Here is a 10329-nt window from a genome sequence, read left to right on the forward strand (position 1 = left end):
GTTTATTTGCTTATTTATCCCTCTATTTTGTCTTTTATTAGTTTCCACTCTTCTTGTTTCTTGTTTTATTTCCTAAGCAGTAAGACTAAAATGTGATGTGAGTCTGCAATAAACTCTGTCACTGTGTCATTGTAGTTGTTAAGGTTATGTTTGAGGGACTTTTAAAGTGCACAAAAAAAGACGATTTCATTAGGCTGCCACAGCTTATTAATGATAAACATGTTTTGTGTAATTCTATATTAATCAACGTTCGCTATTTTAAAATCAAAAATTTCCAGGGAAGGTCTTCCACAAAAATTTTTGCATGCATGGTGCAACAGCAGTCAGTGGTTGTTGCAGAGAACACAGCTCCTGATTCTGAGCACAAAAGAAACAAATAATTATGAGGAATTTACTGCTCTGCAGGTCATAAAACAGATTACAACAGCATATTTCTCCTATCAAGATTTTACACAAGAGTTGCAGAACTTTCAAAGCTTAATAGCTGGTTGGCAGACTGCAACAGTTTATCTAACATGGATCTAAATGTTGTCATGCTGTAATCATATGATTAGTCACAGAAGTGGGGAAAAAAAACATCCTGTCACAAGACACACCCAACTGACCAAAACCCACCCTCATCATTTTGTATACTTTCACTGAGTCTGCCCTCTTCATGTTTTACTGACAGACCTCATAAGCATACTGTGTTACAGCTAAAAAATATTTATTAATAATAGTTACAATAATTTTGGGGCCAAAAATTTGAGAACATCTAGCGTCTTTGCTTTTGAAAATGACTTGGACAATTAATCAAACATCAACATTGCTACAGATTGGTTCTCTCTCAATCGACCAGTAGACTTATTGTTTTACCTCTAATTTTATAAACATAACTGTCTAATGCTGTACGAATGTGTTACCATTGACTTGATTAATTTAAATATTTAATTCTTTTGTTTCTTTGTTTTTGTTTTGTTTGTTTGTGCTACTTGCAGTGCAGTTTTGACATCAATGCTGTCATATGTTGCTATTTTTTGTTTATGTTAATAAAATATTAGTTAGTTAAAATATTAGTTAAAAATATAATAATAATAATAATAATAATAATAATAATAATAATAATAATAATAATAATAATAATAAAATATAAATACCACATTTCATACCAAAAGATGCAATACACAAAACATGAAAAAGACATGCAATAAATGGGAACATTAAAGACATGACAGAAAGGATTAAAAAAGAGACTTTAAGAGAGATTTAAATAAAATTAATAGTAAATAATGAGACAATTTATACTGTAGATGAGGCTGAAATATAGCAAAAGTGTCCAGGTAAAACCATTTATAAAAGTATGAGTTTTAAATTTGGTTGTAAAAGTTGTAAGTGAGGTGCACATTGGCAGCTCTGCAGGGAGTCTTTTCCAGGGTCTCGAATAGTAGAATCAGGAAGGAGGAAAAAAGGACATAGTATATATTAATAAATATAGTCATGCAATGGGTGTTAATAAAACTTGAAAGTAGTGCATTAAAGTAAACAATAATCATAATAATAAGTCGTAGTTGTGTTTTTGAGCCAAATGTTTAATAAAATGAGAAAAAAATTCACAAAGTACACACAAATATGAAATAATGTGTCAGTATTTAATATTTATAGATGTTTCTAGATACACATAATGGACACAGCAAAGATGTATTGTATGTGACAGTACTAGTGTAAGCATTTTTCAATCAGTGCTCCCACCAAGTTTATCCTAATGCTTTTAACTTGGAGCTGCTTTCTCCATTAGGGAGTGAATACAGAATTACCTCATAACTCTGACAGTTGCACCAGATGTGTGTGTCTTCAGGTGTTAAAGTAAACTGCTTACAGATGACATTGGTAGGGAGACTGGAGTGGGGATTGAAAGCGGAAGGCAGTAGAGGGGAGACACACTGGTCCTTCCGAGTGAGGAAACAGAAACTTATGTCTCCTGTCACAACCATTCTTGAAAACATTTCACAATCAGTTGTGCTTTCCTCTTGTTGTGTTGTCTCTTTGACTGTTCCTGTAGATGCTGTATGTAATTGTGAGTAACAATGAGTGTATTTGTGTATTGGCTGCAGCTGAGTGTCCATGAGCTTATGAATGTTTTCTTCTTTATGTAAACCAGTTAAGGTTTTTTGACCTTTGAAATAACAACATTTATGTCAAATGAGTTCATGTTGGCCCGACATCAGCTCTCAGCTTGACGTTGGTGTTCAATTATGATAAGCCTTTTATTAACATGAGGATCAACAGTAGCAGTGCTTTCACAATATTGAAATTCTGACTCAGTATCTATTTTTTTTAAAAGCACATTTTGCTTTTACTTAAACAGTTTAGGACGTTCTGGATTAAGCCAAGTTTGGTGGTCTGGATTTGCTATCCCGACTGCAATGTGCCACATCATGGTTGTTGTACAATCAACCAATGTTGTGGCAGTTGAGTATCAAACATTCATATAGTTCAATATCAAATCCAATAGGGGTGAATGTAAATGTTCCTCAAAACATATATGGTACTTGTGGCAGCCGTACAGTATATCTTTGAAGACCAATTCGACCCTTAGAAGTTTTGGAAAGTTTGGAGCAGAGCTCACTTCTTTAAATAACTATTTAAGGGTTTAGACTTGGTTTTAGAGTCAAGATTAAAATTGGGTTCAGTTTGTGTGAGGTACAAGATATTTCAACTCAAAAGTTAAAAACATGGAGCGTATTTCAGACCATGTGCATTAAAGAAAATTAAACTATATCAGAAAGGTGCCGGCATTGCTGTGGTGAGGTTGGCACAATCATGCACATGTTATGGCCTTTGGGTTCTGGATGGATATAATTGATTATCTGTCAGCAATGTTAAATGTGCAGATTCCTTACTGTCCATCCATATCTTTACTCGAGAATGTAAAGCAAAAGCAAACACAGTGCCTTATCATATCTGTGTGTCTGACAGTAAAATGGCAGTAAAAATCAATCTTTATGAGCTGGAAAACACAGAAAAAACACTGTTGTAGTTTGGATAACTGGCTCAGAAAATATATGAACTTAATAGCCAGATACAATTTATTTCAGCTCAAAAGTAAAAAAGATTCATAGAGTTAATGATCCAGAAAGAAGGATATGGACATTATACCCCACCACACACACACACACACACACACACACACACACACACACACACACATAGACACACACATGGACACAATATTTTTGTCATTGTGTATACTGTATATATTGAGTATGATGAATGTTACATCATGGCATAGGCATCTGATGATTAGGATTAGGGAATACATTAAGTCAGTCAGGGTCTTTGCATGCATGTGTTTGTGTGTGTGTGTGTGTGTGTGTGTGTGTGTGTGTACCAGGTATTCAGGTATTTCTTCAGGTATTCCCATTTACATAGTCACATGTGGTGTCTTGCCTCCCTTTTGGGGCAAAAAGCAAGTCCCCATGATGTAAATCATTCATTTTTACAGTGAAGACTTGGGTTAAAGTTAAGGTAAGGTTAGGGTTAAGCAAGTAGTGGTTATGGTGAGGGTTAGGGTAAGTCTCCAGGAAATGAATGTAAGTCAGTGTAATGTCCTTTGAAGTGATGGAAACACAAGTGTGTGTGTGTGTGTGTGTGTGTGTGTGTGTGTTTGTGAAACTGTCTGTTATCATGTATGTTTACAAGTTTTTGCATTCTGTGTGTATGTGTCAGTGTGTGTGTGTGTGTGTGTGTGTGTGTTTAAGCGTTGCTAAGGGACAAGCCTAGAAACAAGGCCAAAAACTATTTATACAGGCCATTTCCTCCGCAGGGATAAACCCAGACCCTTAAATCTTCCACAAGACTTGACATTCTGTTGTAGGTGTACTCATCATATTGTGCATCTGTTTAATCTCTCATCCTCCAAAAGCTGCACTTTATCGGCAGTGACGATCAGGGTGAGGCTTGTGGCTCGTCCTTTTTTCTGCTTTGTCATCTTGAGTTTCAAAGCTCAGCATTTCTACATCTGAGGAAGCGACAGACAAACATAGAAACATATAATCATTACTAAGGTAGGAGGAAGGCATAAAACAGTCTTTTATTTAGCTATTTCTGCACTGTGGGAGGCATCCACCTACCTCTGCTTTTGGGCTATTATGTCTTTTATTCAGGCATGTTGTTTTGTTTGTGAAATATATAATGGCAACCATAATTGGAACAACATGGATGATTATGCCTGGCAATTATGCTTGATTTTGTTAAGAAACTCTCGAATGAAAAGCATTTAAAATGTTAATATTTTATTATCTGCAATGAACAGCTAGCGATTTGTAAACTGAATAAGTCACAGATTCATTCTCACATATTGTACTCACAAAAACAATATTATAAAAGAAAAAATGTATAGCTCAGCATTGAGAGATTTCAGTAGTTTTAAAATACAGAATATTCTATGTGATATATGTGATATGCCATGTATCTGTAATTTGAGTGTATAGTCTACAGCATGTGATCCTAATGATTTTTGCCACCCTCTATGGGGTCACTAAGAAATGGAAGAATTTTGAGAACACAAAAGCTAAATAGGAAGCAGACAAGCCTCACAGCTGGCCAACAGGAAAAAAGCAAAAGAAAAAATGTTTTGGGGCCATGAGGAGTTATAAAATGGAAATGTGTTGCACACATGAGGAGCGCAGCTGCATAGCATCTTTTTGTGATCCCATTTCCTTTGATTTCCCTCACTCTTATCTGGATTAAACATTGATATTATATATATATTCTGGAATGACACCAAGCAGTCCAGATGATCCACACTGGTGGACATCACACTGACGTGGCTTTTCAGTTTCATACCTGGATCTTCATCTGGTGCATTTGTGCAGACACTGCAAAACAGTAAAGTTGTAAATAGGAATAGCTGGTGGAAAGGCCAGTAAAGTTTAGTGTCTTCTTTGACCATTTCTCTTGCTGTGCACTGATAATTTATCAACAGTACAAATTATAAAGTGAAAGAGTTAAATTAGAATTCTGACATTAACCCTACAAACACTATGGTCAGCCTTTGAATGAAAACACCAAAGCTCATACAAAAAGCTGTTTCTTTCACCTCTGGGTGTGCAAAGGCCAATCCAAACAATGTTATGTCATCATCCTAAACCCCAAATGTCAACACTGTGACTTTGGTGAAAGCTCCAAGTTATACAGTTAAGTCAGTTTCCAAGCAAAAAACAAGACTACAGTAAGAGTCAACAGCCATGCTATTGACTCTGGGAGGCTGTACTTATGCACAGCAGTGCTTTGAGCTAAATGCTAACGTCAGCATGCTAAGATGTTAATTAGGACTAAACATAAATTATGCTACAGCTGAGGATGATGGGAATATCATCAGTTCTGCACGCATCTGGTCATAAAACAAAGCACTGGAAAATTTCTTGGCAATCCATCCAATAGTTGTCGAGATATTTCAAACTGCACCAAAGTGGTGAGCTGACCAGCAGACTGACATTTCCATCTCTAAAGCCACATTGCTAGCTAAAAAATGACTACAATCAATTTTGATGATCCTGAATGCAAAAGAGCAGCAAAAAGTTAAAGTTTAATTGCGACTCCAGTAAGCTTTATAGCATCCTTGCACAAAACAGTAATCTGCTATAGGAGCACAACTCCTGTCTGTAATAATGTGTGTTAATGTGCATATGAACAGTACACAGTATTATATGACTTTTCTTCATTGTAATGACTGCATGGTGCCAGTGGACACAGCAAAGAAAGCAATGTTGTATAAACTGCAAATATGGTTTATAGGATATAAGCAATTAGATGAATGTAGCACATGCAATACACTGCAGTTGCTTTTTGAAACTTTTAAATGCACATACTGCATCTGTATTTGATTACTATACAAGCAAGCAAAAAAAGAACAGCATTAACACAGAAAGTGAAGCCATTATCTAAAAACTTTTATTGGTGTATAGTCCGGATTTTTATTTGGACGAGAGGATTACTAATGCCGTAGAAAATACAAACCTCTAAATGTAAAAGAACAAGTAATCTCTGTCCAAGTGTAATTATTCAATTATTTCTCTCTGAAACGAATTCACATGGCTCCACTGTATTTTTTCAAAAAACCGCTTTGAGCGAAACAGCTCACTAACACGGCCAGTCACATGATGCACACATATTTCCATACCCATTTTGGGTTTGGAAAGCCATTCTGGAATATTCCCCTCTTAGTTTTCCCATGGTCAACCTCAGGCCCCTCTTACACCTCTTCCTACATGATGATGGAGTAACTGACCACACCTCCTTCCCACAACACCCACTCAATCTCACAGGGAGGTATATTCAAAAGTAGGACCAGATTGCAATTTCATAATCAAGGACTAATCCCACTAAGTGATCTTGTGGACGACTTTAAAGCATTTGTGCTATCAGTAGTTTTCCATTAGGCTATTTGGCATTTCGGAAAGTTTAACTTATGGTTCTGATAACTCAAGGGCATACCTAGTGTTTTATACAAGCTTTCCACAAATGTCTATTCTGCAAAAAAAAAAAAAAGTAGCTGCAGTTTCTTTGGCTCCCACTCATCCCCACAAAAAAGGGTATGGACTAAATGTCTTTCCAACATTCAACTGTTGCTGTAACTTGCTTCTAGTGTATCACATCTCCCTTATGCTCTGCCAAGTGCAGCCACATAGTCCCCCACCTCCAGCTCGTCTGACTCACCAATCCGACTGAACAATGGCCACCATTGAACTCTCAATGGGTGTCTTTAATTGACAGCTGGAATCTATTAATGCTGTAGCCAGTAGCCATGGCTACTCCACAATAAATTACCAATGTACATATTCATGAATGAAAATACATTTTCAGCAGGACCGAAGATGGAAACATGGTCTGCCTCTGTCTCATAGTACTAAACAGGGTGCGTTGTCCTGAAAAAGCCCTTCAGAGTTGCAGATGTTTAGGAGCTGACTCACTATACCGTCGCCTTTTCCACCCCTGGTCCATGAGTGGTATTTACCTTGAGAAGTTATAATTTCCATGATTTGGATAAGTGACTTGGCTTGCTTGACATCTGGGAATAATTTTTGTTCATCAGGCTTGCAGTTTTGTTCTCCCATCTCCTTTAATGTCATACACAGTGCTGACTGTTTCACACTATACAGGCAAGGATTAGGGGTAATTAGTTAGCAAGACTTGAGCTCTGACATGCTGAAAATTGATAGTTATGCTAATCTGCAGCATAACACACTTTTAGCCTTCATGTGATTTTGTTAACGAGCAAAATATGTTGTGTTTGCTTTAAATAAAACTAAAATTGAGGCAACATGGATAGTGAACCAGATGTTTGCAACTGGACAAATTTTACAGCCAAACATGACTCATTTTAAAAGAACATCCAACTCAATGTCATGACACAAAATGTATTTTACAGTCTTTACCATGTAATCATGACAACCCATAACTACGCACAGTGTGGTAGAGGGGATGTAGCCAAGTGTTTGACAGAGTAGAGTAATGTTTAAGACTTTGAATGTTCTGCTTTACAGGTTCACTTGGGGGAGCAGTTGTTACGTAATGACAGAGGCATGACAAACACTTCAATGTGGGAGTAAAGCAAACACCACTTTGAAGGATGGATTACTGTATTCCAAGACTGCATGTGCCTTCATACTCCGTGCTGTATTTAACAAGGAACAGCCACTTCAGGACAGTATTTTGACTGCAGGCCAAAGGGTCACTATCCAATTTGAATAACTGGATTCAGTGATGGAACCTTGGGCAACTCTGAGTCTTATAAAATGATTGATCCTAATTGTGGTGCTTACGTGTGTCACTGCACATCCATTTGGCAATCAATCTTGGAGTGCATTCTGTTTGTTTTCTCCACTGCATGTTTCATCTACTTCCTTATTACTGTACAGATGGGGTCTGGAAAGATAAGATTAGGAGCACAGGATAATAATAAGAGCTTTTAATAAGGTGCAGCAACCAATATTTTGACATAAAGCATGTATTCATCAGAGTAAGAAATGTACAGATATGTTCTGTAAGAAACCTTCTCCTTTCATGTTGTGACTGATTCTAGCACTGACACTTTTTGAGGTGGACCAATAGGAAGAAACATTAAGCACCTTCAAGGTCTCTTTCTTGGAAACTTCTACTGCCATACCCATTATCACCATGTTCATACCATCTCTAACCCTATACTTTAAAGCTGCATTAAGCAACATTTTTAAACAATAAAACGAATGACTTTTGGTAATGTGGTAGGTCAAGTCAGTTTTATTTATCAAATCACAACAAAATTGATCTCATGACACTTTTCATATAGAGCACATCAAGATCATACTCTTTGATTTAGATACACAGAATTCTGAGGAGATGGTACAACAGACCAAGACATTTTAGGCTTGAGTATCCTTTTTGACAATTAGACTCCAGAAAGATACTCATGTTGCTCATTGTCTGCTGTACTGTAAGTGGATGGCTGTTTGCTAATTGGTTAGCCATTAAAGATTGATACGTTAATGGTCCATTGCTGAGAGGTTGCTTTTGAGTCTCTTTCTCTGTCAACCCAACCGGTCAAGGCAGATGGCCGCCCACCTAGAGCCAGGTTCTGCTTGAGGTTTCTTCCTGTTAAAGGGGAGTCTTTCCTCACCGCTGTCGCCAAGTGCTCGCTCACAGGGGAATTGTTGGGTATCTGCAAATTTAAAGAGTACTGTCTTGACTTGCTCTATGTGAAAAGTGCCTTGAGATGACTTTTATAGTGATTTGGCGCTATATAAATAAAATTGAACTGAATTGAGTTGAATTTAATGCAGCTTTAAAGGTGAATATCCACACTGATCAGCAACAACAGCCATTGCTGCCAAATGCCAGTATTTTTTTGCAAATTCTCCTAGAGAAGATTCTAGGTTGTAAAGGCATTGATAACCAATATCAGAGCACACAGAATCATATTTTCTTCATCATTTAGTCTAATAGCCCTAGTCCTAGCATTAATGCATGCCTTAAATTTGGTCCCAAATGCCCTCTGGCCAATGTTAAAGGATAGGCCTTATTCTGGCTTATTACAACTTGGACCTCGTTGTTGTATAGCCAGGAGTTTCCAGTAATAAAACATTTCACTCACCAAGGAAAATTCCTGAGGTCTGAAAACATTGCAACATCACGACAATAAAGTCCAGCAGGTTGCTACAGTTTATCCAGATTATCTAAACCAATTAAATGTAGGTAAAAATCAAATGTTAGCACTCATTGCACAGAAAAGCTGTAGGTGTCCACAGCTACAGCAAGTACAATTGGTCAAAGTTTAACCAGGAGTTGGTCTGTGAACTGTGATGGTTGTTTGCAACAACAGTTTAGGTAATGTATTTACTGGTCACCTTTGTTTTCTCTTTCAAATAACTTGAGCTATCCTGTGGGTTTGTTTAAAATCCCTCTGATCATCTGACTGCTGTTTCTTGCTCATCTAACTTCTTTTTAGAAAGTTGTGGCATTTGCAGATCTCAGTAACTTGATGAGTACATCGTTACATTTGATTTTTTTAAAAAACAAAGGCTAAATCAGTGAAAATCCAGGATCCAAGTTGTATTAAACTAGCAAAGCTATATCAGTAAGATTAGGTGTTTTCTTTTATTTGCAGACATGCAGATGTTTAATTATGCTTGTATTTTTAAGTCCCTTTATTTATGACTCAGCAAGAGAAATATCTCATTTCTGCAGCTGCTGCCAACCTGTTCACACTCTCTGATGATGAGATGAGACCATATTACTCCTCCAATTCTAGCTACGCTTCACTTTTTGCTCACCAATTTTAGAACATATTCTTGACACACACAGCTTGCTAGCACTGCTAGAGATCTCCTGGCTGGGTCCTTTTGCCAGACAACTTGGAAGGAACGCAATGATGTGCACAGCTGTTGCCCTGAGTCTGTTGCCCCGATGTTTTTGGAGAGAGTATTGATGGGAGCGGTGGACCCTAAGGACGTTCAGCGATGCAGAGTGCAGAGGGAACTTTTAATTCTTTAAAGATTTTTCCAGATCAGATGCATTGCCAGAGCATCAGTGTGCCATACACACTATCATTTTCAACATAAAAGCTGGCATAATATTGAGATGTACCTGACTGGTTTGATGAGCACAGATGTTTCTGCAGCTCTTTTGCAGCAGCTGGTTCAAGGTATCCTCAAAGAACCCCCACACTTATTGGTGCTGTGCTTTGGCACTGCCAAAAGCTGAAGATGTCTCAGAAATATCTGTGCTGCAGCCTGCAGTTGGCTGTAAGGATTTAATCAATTGAAATCAATTGCTTTGGTAAAGTATAAAGCAGTAAGGCATGTTAAGAATCAT

The sequence above is a fragment of the Thunnus maccoyii genome, chromosome 11 (assembly GCF_910596095.1).
Source record: "Thunnus maccoyii chromosome 11, fThuMac1.1, whole genome shotgun sequence".
Lineage (NCBI taxonomy): Eukaryota > Metazoa > Chordata > Actinopteri > Scombriformes > Scombridae > Thunnus > Thunnus maccoyii.